The sequence below is a fragment of the Citrus clementina genome, unplaced genomic scaffold, assembly GCF_000493195.1.
Source record: "Citrus clementina cultivar Clemenules unplaced genomic scaffold, Citrus_clementina_v1.0 scaffold_9, whole genome shotgun sequence".
In the NCBI taxonomy this organism is placed as follows: Eukaryota; Viridiplantae; Streptophyta; class Magnoliopsida; order Sapindales; family Rutaceae; genus Citrus; species Citrus x clementina.
In genome coordinates, this window is record NW_006261964.1 from 19,843,786 (window position 1) to 19,855,155 (window position 11,370).

Sequence of the window (11,370 nt, forward strand, 5' to 3'; positions counted from 1 at the left end):
ATATGTAGCAGCAAGTTGCTATGTATACCTAGCCCACTCGCATCTCACCTCGTCAATCTCCCTTTGAGTGTAGCTTTGTATCTTAACAAACTATAAAGTGAAAAATATATAAATTATTTTGTGGGGAAAATAAATAAATATTTGATAACAAATTGTCAATACCTTTTCTGGAATAGAGACATTAGTATTAGCCACAATATCCCACATATATTTCATCACATAATATCCACAATGCTCAACATATTTGGGTTGACGAGGACACTACAAAAGAGAAAGTAATAGATTTAAGTTACACAATGAACAAATTCATGCAATAATAAATTATAAATCTCATATACAAAATATTATGAATTTGAATTTAAGACTAATGTTCCTTACTTTCATTGGTTTCCATATGCAATGCTTCCGATTAATTTTTCCATGTGCCGTGCTAAACATTCTCAATGAACTTAATTTCAAAAATTGCAAAGCATATATTAGAAAATAATATAAAGAAAATACAAGCTAAAAAATACAATTTTTTAACATACCTATTAATAAGCTCTTTCAAGTTTTGACGCGGATCATGACCAATTGAATCAAAAAAATAACATTGGCCTTCATATGAATCAATAACAGTCAACATCCAATGTGCTCTGCGTGCAAAATACTTATCATTGTAAAATTCCAAATATCATAACAATCTTATTCACTTTGAATGTATAACTTACGATTCATTATATGGAAAAATGATAAGTTGCGTTGGATCGATCAATTCCATTATATCTCCAAGCTTTTTGGCCTTTTCTTCACTGTCATGGGCACTCCCATTTGCAAAAAATTCAAGATCAACAAACTTGAACCTTTTTTCCAAATTGCATCTCTTTATATTCTCAAATAGCAGCCCGTGCAAGACATAATATAGAAATAATATACACTCTTACATCTATACATAGCAATATTAGAAATTTGGAATAACACATCACCTCATATACAATTTTATGACACTAACTGATATTTGTTCCATTCTACAAAATTGTAGAATATCATCCCTACCAAGAAACATCATTTCAGTTGTAGAAGCAAACATATTTGGATCACATTCTTAGCAAATGAAAAAAGACTTTTCACAATTGGAGGCATACTCGAACTTGCTACGTCTTGAGAAGCAAACTTTGATACCTAATATTAAAAAAAAATCAATTAAACACAAAATAATAATCTACTTATTTGAATATATGGCATAATGAAATAATTTACCTCGTTGTTACTTGTAATAACAAATTTTTTAGGCCAAGCCACGATAGATCCAATAGCATGGCTTACAAGTATAAGCTCATCACGAACTGGTCGAGGTAAGATAGCACATTTTTGGATTGCAACATCAATAGACACACGTACATTAGTAGATGCAAGTGGTATGCCATGCACGGTTGCATTTGGTTCATTATCCATAAACACCGTTCCTTGAGCCACTATGTTAAGGTCATCGCCTAATGCCAACTTACAAAAAGTCCCCTGTAATAAAAGGTAATAAACCAACAAATAAATTATTGAATAATTTAATCTTTCATAAAACAGCTGCAAAAAATAGACAACACTGTAGTAAAATAAAGTTATGTTAATATAACTATTGTTACTTATACGTTGTCACAAAAAAGTAAGGACTTTGCTTTTGTTTTGCACGCAAAATAACATAACGTTTAGTACAAAACAACAGCCAAAATAGCAATAGAATGGTGTTGTTTTTTACTGATATTTTGCAAAAAGCAACATAACTCAAAGTATAAAACAACAACAAAAATAACAGTAAAATAAAGGTATATTTTTTGTTGTTTTGAAAAAAACAGCAGCATGATTTTACTACAAGAAAGCAGTAAAATAAAGTTGTTTTTGTTGTTGTTTTACAGCAAAACGACATGATTTTTACTACAAAATGGTAGTAAGAACAACAATAAAATAAACAACTATTTTTGCTACTCCAGACCAACACTAAGAGCAGTAGTAATATAAAGCTATTTTTTCTGCTGTTTTACAAAAAGTAGCTTGATTTTCACTACGAAATAACAACAAAAATAGCAGTAACATAAAGATATCTTCCACTGATGTTTCGCAGAAAAACAACATTATTTTTCTCTTGACAAAACAGCTGCAGAAATGACAATAAAATAAACTATTTTTACTATTGTATCTCCTGTAAAGTTTACTGTAAAAATAGTAAAAAATAATAAATAGTAAAATGTACCTTTGATAACCTTGCAATTGGTGTCGATTGGTCCTTTGCGACAGGCCTACTATGATCTTGCCTTTCGCCTAGATCTGAACAACTATCTCGGTCAAATTGTAGTTGATTTGGTGGAAATTGAGAATCATTGAATTCCTTCATGAATTCCTTTCTAAATTCTATCATTCTCTGCGTGACAATCTTATCCACTTTCTCTTCGACAATATTCTCTATATCAATTGCTATAGATTTACGTTTCGCCCTTCCAAAATATGATGTTATCATCACTCCATCACCAGTAGCTTGTACTCGACCTGGATGTTCTGGTTTCTCCAAAGCCATAGTGAGAATATCCTCACCCGGTTGAAATGATATTTCTCCATCAGCAACTTATTTCTTTAAATCAGTCTACAAAGACAAAAAATTCAGGAACTTATAATATATTTACCATAATCTTATGAGTTAAATACTATGTAAAAAATATAAACTTACTATTTTCTCAGCCTTTTCTTTAACATCCTCACTTCTAAATTCACCATTCTTTGTTTTTCGAGCTTCAACCCTTAAGTCTTCTCGTGGTACGGGGCTATAAACACCAGTTGCTCGTTGCTACAATAAATTATGTTATTAGTTAGTTCACCTAATGCAACAAAGTTGGAATAAGAAATAAGGAAAGTAAGAATATTTAAAAAGTAAATTACAATTCGTTCTTCTAAGCCAACATATCCTCCTCTAGAAAGACCATGATTTAGAGTGACTTTGTTGTGCCGTTCTATCTGAGATTCACTAAGATTCTGCATTATAAAGTGAACTAAAAAACATTATACATTAAGAACAAAAGTTATGATACAATAAAGTAGTTATATGAAAATATGACACATAATAGTATTTCATAACCTTAAACTCTACTGATTTCCTGAACTCAACAAATTGGTTCCAATCTTCTTGAGGAATTGAACCCCATTCTTGGCCGGTTGGGGGATGTCTCAAGAGTTTAGCTTCATCTATATGCTCTTTTACATATGTTGTGAGCTTATACTTAAGTGTCTTCCAAGTCTTGTTAAATTTAAGCATAATGAATCTTTTTATCTTCACCAACATCAAATTTTGCCTTCATGAAAATGATCATAATTAATAAATTAGAAATTTCATTATTAAATTAGTAATTTTTGAATTATTTATGAAAAAAATTATAAATGTTAGCATACGTACCGTAACACATGCCCATAACTTGTTTTTAACTTCTATTGGTACTTTTTTCCAAGTTGTATACATAATCGGAACCAAAGATCGAGACCAAACCCCAACCATACTACTCAATTTTGGTCGCATCTTACCTATTGGTTGTCCTTTGTAGTTAAAGTTAACTTGAAACTTCTTCCCATTGCTTGTACCCTTTACAATTTTAGGCATTATGGTTGGACCTCTTTTCTTCCTCTCATTCGTTCCTAAAGTATGCGCATCATCATCTTGAGGAATATTTGAAGAATCCATTTAAGCCTGTAACTTAAACATGATTAGTAAACCATAGAAGAAATAATCAAGAAAATGATTTCACAAAAAAATAATATGAACAAAATATCATAAAGTTTTCTTTATAACTAAGTGCTCACAATCATTTTTAAAATAGGCTAAATTAGGCTCTTCTTTTCTATCAAATGAGAGGCAATCTGCTACTCAAAGCTTGTTGGTTCATAAAATGGTCATATAAGCCATCTTCATTGACATCATCCTTTGCAACATTTATAGAAGGCTCTAAAACAATTGATCATCTAGGATCAAGTTGGTCTTCAACATAGAACACATGTTTTGCTTGCGATGCTAGAATGAATGGATCATTTTTATGCCCTATTCTTTGAAGATCAACTAGAGTAAACCCAAACTTATCTACTTTGATACCATTGCTACTTTTAACCCAATCACATCGAAACACTGGAATTCTAAATTGATGGTAGTCCAGCTCCCATATCTCTTGAATAATGCAATAGAAAGTCATATTCGAATAGACTGGATTATTATCTTTAGCACTTGAGATTTGTAAAGCCTTGGCCATTAAAGTGACCCTACTATTTTGAACAACTCGTGCATCATCCAATTCCTTTGTGTAAAATCAGCAATCATTTATGACATATCCAGAATACTTTATTACTTCTAAACGAGGCCCTTGTGCTATCCACCTCAGTGATTCGGAAATGCCGTGACTTGAACTATTCAATTGTTGTTCAACCTTAGTGCAATAAAAGAACATATACCGTCAAAATTAACCAAACAAAGAAAAAACAAACATAATGGAAATCTTAATTCATTAATCAACAAGTAATTACCTTAAGGCGCAACCAGCCAATAAACGTTTTACTATGCTCATCGTGCAACCATTTTTCTCTTTTAGACTTTATGGGGTGTAACTCCTTCAAATATTCAAAGTGCTCACTAATACAATAGTTTAGACATATTACTTCATTTTAGAAAAATAAAATAAAATAAATGATAGTAATTGAAAACATAATACAAAACACTTACTCGATATAAGGTTGAACATCATTTGTGTTTGCTAGAACATAAAGATGTGCTTGCTGCCATTGGTGAAAAGGCACAGTCTCAAGTTTACCTCCCAAAAGAGGATAGCCCATATCTGAATAGTCATATGTAGTATTTTTTCTGGATGGAAGTCCGACTGCATCTACACCAGATAAATACTCTGAGCAAAACTCAACAGCTTCTTCAGCAATGTATGCTTCAGCTATACAACCCTCTGGTCTATTACGGTTCCTGACATACCTCTTTAACTTTTTCATGTCTCTTTCGAATGGGTACATCCATCGTAAATAAACCGGCCCACAAAGTTTAACTTCTCGAACAAGATGTACCATCAAATGAACCATGCATCACAAAAGGCTAGAAGAAAATGCATCTCAAGCGAGCATACCGTTTCAACCACATCAGCTTGTAGTTGATCAAGTGCAGCCACATTTACAACCTTACTGCACAATGAATTGAAAAAAAAACACACTCTCATTATAACTTTTTTAACGTGGTCTGGTAGCAATGCCTTTATAGCCACGAGCAATAATTGTTGCATCAGAACATGACAGTCATGAGACTTTATACCGTACAACTTCAGATCTTGCATTGACACACGATTTCTTATATTTGAAGAGTAACCATCAGGGGCCTTTATCTCAGATAATGTTTTACAAAATCTATTTTTCTCTTCCTTACTTAATGTGAAAGATGCTGCAGGTAACTTAGTTCTCCCATTTTCAGCTATAGGCTCCAATTCAGTCCGCATATTCAATGGTTTAAGATCCATACAAGCTGCAAGTCAATCTTTTGTTTTTCCTTTTATGCCAAGCAATGTACCGACAATACTCTCACATACATTCTTCTCAATATGCATAACATCAAGCACATGTCAAACATAAAGATACTTCAAGGTCAAAGAATATAGACTTTTTCTTCCAATAACTTTGTGAAACCGAACATTTTCCATTTTGTTTTCCCCATGTAACGTTCAACCTATCCACTTTTGATAGAACTTCCTCTCCATTTAATGGTTCGGGTACTATTTTATATTCGGGAAGACCATTAAATTCTTTTACCATATCACGATACATGTGTGATCGTGATAAAAATCTTCTATGCCTCATGAAAGAAATCTTTTTACTATGCTGTAACCGAATAGAACGTGTTTTTTCTCCACATATTAGACAAGCTTTATAGCCCTTTACAATACAACCAGCTAAGTTTCCATAAGCCAGAAAATCACTAATTGTCCATAAAAGAATAGCTTTTAAGTTGAAAGATTGTTGTCGGTATGCATCATAAACATCAACTCCCACCTCCCATAACAATCTCAGATCATCGATCAATGGTGCTAAGTACACATCAATATCATTGCCGGGTTGCTTAGGACCCGATATCAACAAGGTTAACATCATAAACTTTCTTTTCATGCATAGCCACGGTGGAAGATTATAAGTCACTAGTAGAACTGGCCAACAACTATACCTACTACTTAAGGAACTATGTGGATTAATCCCATCTACAGAAAGAGCAAGTCTCAGGTTTCTTGGTTCAGATGCAAAAGTAGGCCATGTGTAGTCTATGAGCTTCCATGATGGAGTATCGGCTGGATGACGTAGATAACCATCAATTTCTCTTTGTTCTGCATGCCACGTTAAATTTTTAGATGTTTCCTTGATGCTGAACATTCTTGTAAACCTAGGAATTAGTGGAAAATACCATAAAACTTTTGCAGGCACACCCGATTTTAGCTTTTCTGAGTTCTTTATTACCTTCCACCTAGACAATCCACAAGTAGGGCAAGAAGTCAAATCTTTATAATCCTTCCAATACAGTATACAGTCGTTTGGGCAGGCATGAATCTTCTCATATTCCATTCCCAATGCATTCAATGTTTTTTTTGCCTCATACATAGATGTCGGGATTTCATTTTGGTCTGGAAGCATCTCTCCTAGTAATTTAAGTAGCTCGGAGAAACGTTTATCTGACCATCTGCTCTTCAGTTGTATAGTTTTACTAAAGCTGATAACTTTTTAAAGTTGCTGCAGCCTGGATATAGTGGTTTTTCAGCATCCTCAAGCAATTTTTGGAATGCGTTAGGATTACTTTCAAAATTATCATGTGCCCCTTGAAGCAGCTCAATAGTATTATCAACATGATCATAATCAACTTCTCTTATAAGCTTTGCATTTCTACTAGTAGAAGGCCCTTTAACAAGTTCTTCCCCATGTAGAAACCAATTTGTATAACTTTGATCGATTCGAAAGATAATCAAGTGAGTTTCTATCTCTGAAAGATTCTGGTATTTCATATTCCCACACTTCAAGCAAGGGCAACGCATATGATCTGGACTTGTTGTGTGACGAACGGCAAAATTCAAAAAGCTTTTAACACCGACTCTATATTCTTCGGATCTTCTATCCAATGAAATCCAAGACTTATCCATTGTAAACTCAACAACAATAAATTGAAGCCTGAAGTTTAATTACTACCTCGTAACCAAGTGTGCTTTGATGTTCCAGTGTGAAAACTGAACCTATTTATTTCCAAAAAATAAAAGGGAATTAATTTGGACATAAGAGTAAACAAGAAAATAAGTAAACAAAAGAAAAAAGAAAAGGTAGCACTGTAATTATTTTGGTGCTGTATAGCTACTGTAATTGTGTTAAAATAGCACCTGCAACTTTCAGGTGCTGTTTTTAATTAACATCAAACACATCATGACAGCACCTACAAATTTATTTAAGTGTTGTCCAACTAATAAAAACACAACTTGAAAGTTTTAGGTGCTTATTTTAACAGCAAACAACAGTAGGACAACACCTAAAAATTTTTTTAAGTGTTGTTTAGCTGCTAAAATTATGTTCAAACAACAACATGACAGCACCTGAAAGTATTTTTCTAATCAAACAGCAACATGACATCACCCCAAGGAAATTTTGGGTGGTGTGTAGCTGATAAAAATAGAACCTGATAGTTTTAGGACGTGTTTTTAACAAAAAACAGAAAAGGACAACACCCTGAATATTTTTGGGGTGCTGGCTAGCTACTAAAATTGTGGTAAAAACAACACCTGCAACTTTCGGGTGCTATTTTTAACATCAAACAGCAGCATGACAGCATCCTAAAGTAGTTTAGGTGCTGTCTAACTGATAAACCCAGTAACTGAAAGTTCCATTGCAGTTTTTACAACAAACAACAGCTTGAATGCACCTAAAAAACTTTTCAAGTGCTGTTTTTAGCCTTAAACAACAGCATGACATCACCCAAAAAAATTGTGAGTGTTGTCTAACTGATAAAAACAGCAACTAAAATTTTTAGGTGCTGTTTTTGACAGCAAACAGCAAATTATAACACCTAGAATATTTTATAAGTGCTACGTAGCTGTTAAAATTGCGTTAAAAACAGCTGGACAGCAGCATGACAGCACCTAAAAATTTTTTTGGTGCTATCCAGCTGATAAAAACAGCATTTAGAACTTCCAGGTGCTGTTTTTAACAGCTGGATACCAGCAAGACAGCACCCAGAAAAATATTTAGGTGCTTTCCAGCTGATAAAAACAGCATTTGGAACTTTCAGGTGCTATTTTTAACAGCAAATACCAGCAAGACAGCACCCAAAAAAAATATTTAGGTGCTGTCCAGCTGATAAAAACAGGATTTGGAACTTTCAGGTGCTGTTTTTAACAGCAAATACCAGCAAGACATCACCTAAAAAAATATTTAGGTGTTGTCCAGCTGATAAAAACAGCATTTGGAACTTTCAGGTGCTGTTTTTAACAGTAAATACCAGCAAGACAGCACCCAAAAAAATATTTAGGTGCTGTCCAGCTGATAAAAACAGCATTTGGAACTTCCAGGTGCTATTTTTAACAGCAAATACCAGCAAGACAGCACCCAAAAAAATTTTTAGGTGCACTCATGCTGCTATAATTGTGTTAAAATAGCACCTGAAACTTTTCAATACTGTTTTTTACAACAAATAGCAGCATGACACACTGAGAAAATTTTATGGATGCTGTCCAGTTGCTAAAATCAGTGCTTGGAAGTTCCATGTGCTGTTTTCAACAGCATAGAGCAGCATGACAGCAGCAGAATAATTTTACAATTGTTGTCTTCTTTATAAATCAGTGGTAATCACAGCTTCTAAAAACTTCAGTATAAGAAAAGAACAATTAAATCCTCTCAATTGAGTTTGGGAGGAAGGAATGCTTTTATTACATCAAAACAAAATTAAAAAACAACAAAAAAGAAAAAAGTTATGGCCCTTTTAAGGTTTTCCACCTATTATTGTCAGTCATAGAACTAAATACTTAACGAAACAGAGTTTTCTGAATTAAACATGAATTTCATGAAATCCACACCATAGAATTACATGGCAACGAAAAAGTGTTAAAACAAACTATAAGAACTGAAACAAACCTTGCAGATGATTGAACTCAATACTGATATTAAGCACACCAAAAATCTCTGAGAGAAGTAGCCATGTTTAGAGTCCTCCAATGCTAGGTTACAAAACCATAAAACCTGCCCAATCAAATTAATGAGATTTATAAGTAATAAAATGAAAATACAGAGAGAGATAGAGAGCAAGAATGATTTGGCTCATAAATAAGAAATTTCAAATTCCTTCCAGTAATCTGACCTAAGCAGTGAACTGAGGATGCATTGGAGCATTAAAAATGGGATTCAACTTGGTGGCTGCTGAGATGGCACAATAATCCCAAGGTTGCGATGGTTAGGAACTCGGCAACAATCAATCTTGGCTATTCTAGAGAGAAATGAGCGAGTGAAGGAATTTGGGTATTTGGGAGAGATATTTTGAAGTAATGAAATAAAATGCCAAGTCTAGAAATCGGCTTTGCTTTTTTTTATTTGTATTATTCATGACCGTTTATAAAATAAATGGTCATGAATGAAGATTAATAATTTCCTCTTTAACCACGGTTCCTAAAATAACCGACATTAATACTAAGGTTATATTTTAGTGGATATATAATGACAGTTAAGTTTAAAAACCGTCATTGTAAGTATGTATTTTTAATGACGGTTTTTAGAACAAACCGTCATTAAAAATAATATTAACATTTAATGACGGTTTTCAAATAAAACCGTCATTGTAACTATAAAATATTTTTAATGACGGTTTTTAAAATGAACCGTCATTAAAAATAACATTATATTTTAATTTTACATTTAATGACGGTTTTCGAATAAAACCGTCATTCTAAGTATAAAATATTTTTAATGACGGTTTTTATCACGAACTGTCATTAAAAATTTTAATTTTACATTTAATGACAGTTTTGGAATAAAACCGTCATTGTCAGTACTAATATTTTTAATGACGGTTTTTATAACAAACCGTCATTAAAAATTTTAATTTTACATTTAATGACGGTTTTCGAATAAAACCGTCATTGTCAGTACTAATATTTTTAATGACGGTTTTTATAACGAACCGTCATTAAAATTAATATTATATTTTAATTTTATATTTAATGACGGTTTTTTTAAAAAATCGTCATTATAAGTATTAAATATTATGACGGTTCACATAATAACGGTCATAAAAAAGTTTTAATGATGGTTATTTTTAAGAACCGTCATAACCTATGGGTCATTATTTTGAATTTTTGTAGTAGTGATAGCTTGATTTACAAGCTAACACTCGAATAAATCCTTGAACTTAACTGCTGGTAAAGGCTTTGTAAGCATATCTACAGGGTTTACTTCAGGTAGAATTTTTACAACACTCACCACACCTATACTAGTTTCATCTCTAATAAAGTGCATCCTAACATTAATATGTTTTGTTCTTTCATGATATTTGGTATTCTTACTCAGTTGTGTAGCCCTTGAGCTAGTGCTATCCAAAACCCAATTCAAATACTATGACTTTTCACCATAGTGCTTTCTCTACAGGCTCTGTAAATGTAAGATACTCTGCTTCAGTTTTAGAAAGAGCTACAACAAACTGTAATTATGCTTTGCAACTAATTGCACCACCACATACTATGAACATAAAACCAGTGAAAGACCTTCTTTTGTGTAAATCACTTGCATAGTCAGTATCTACATAACCAACAACTTCGCTTGTTCCCCCATCAACTCTTCCATATAGAATACCAAATTATATTGTTCCTCTAGGATACCTCAGCATCCAATTGACAACATTTCAATGCTCCTTGCCTAGATCTCCCATAAACCTACTAACAACTCTAACCCCATGTGATATATCAGGCCTTGAACAAATCATAGCATATATAATACTACCAACTGTATTTGCATATGGGATTTTCTTTATATACTTAATATCCGCATCATCTGTAGGTATTAGAGCTTTGACAACCAGAAATGTGCTGATAGAGGTATTGACATAGGCTTTGCATTAATCATTTTAAACCTCTTTAGAATCTTCTTGATATAATCAGCTTGAATATGAAACAAGGTCTTTTAATTCCTAATTCTTACAATCTGCATACTCCAAATCCTAGTTGCAGAGCCTATGTTCTTAATCTCAAACTTATAACTCAATTCATTCTTCAGCTTTTCTATTTCTTCTATTTGCTTATATGCAATAAGCATGTCATCAACATAAAGAAGTAGATATATCCCTCTTCTAGAGAGTAGAGTTTTGAAGTA

General features: G+C 32.9%; 1 long non-coding RNA gene across 2 annotated transcripts; it reads right to left on the reverse strand.

Annotated features, from left to right (window-relative positions):
• Positions 1-229: 229 nt before the first annotated feature.
• Positions 230-752, reverse strand: LOC18033419. Of its 2 annotated transcripts, none has more exons than XR_002907202.1 (3): positions 711-752; positions 531-635; positions 230-261 (listed from the first exon to the last, which is right to left on the reverse strand). It is a non-coding gene; the product is annotated as an uncharacterized LOC18033419 (long non-coding RNA). The 2 variants fall into 2 exon arrangements; XR_002907203.1 differs by lacking the exon at positions 230-261 and adding an exon at positions 420-448.
• Positions 753-11,370: the final 10,618 nt, after the last annotated feature.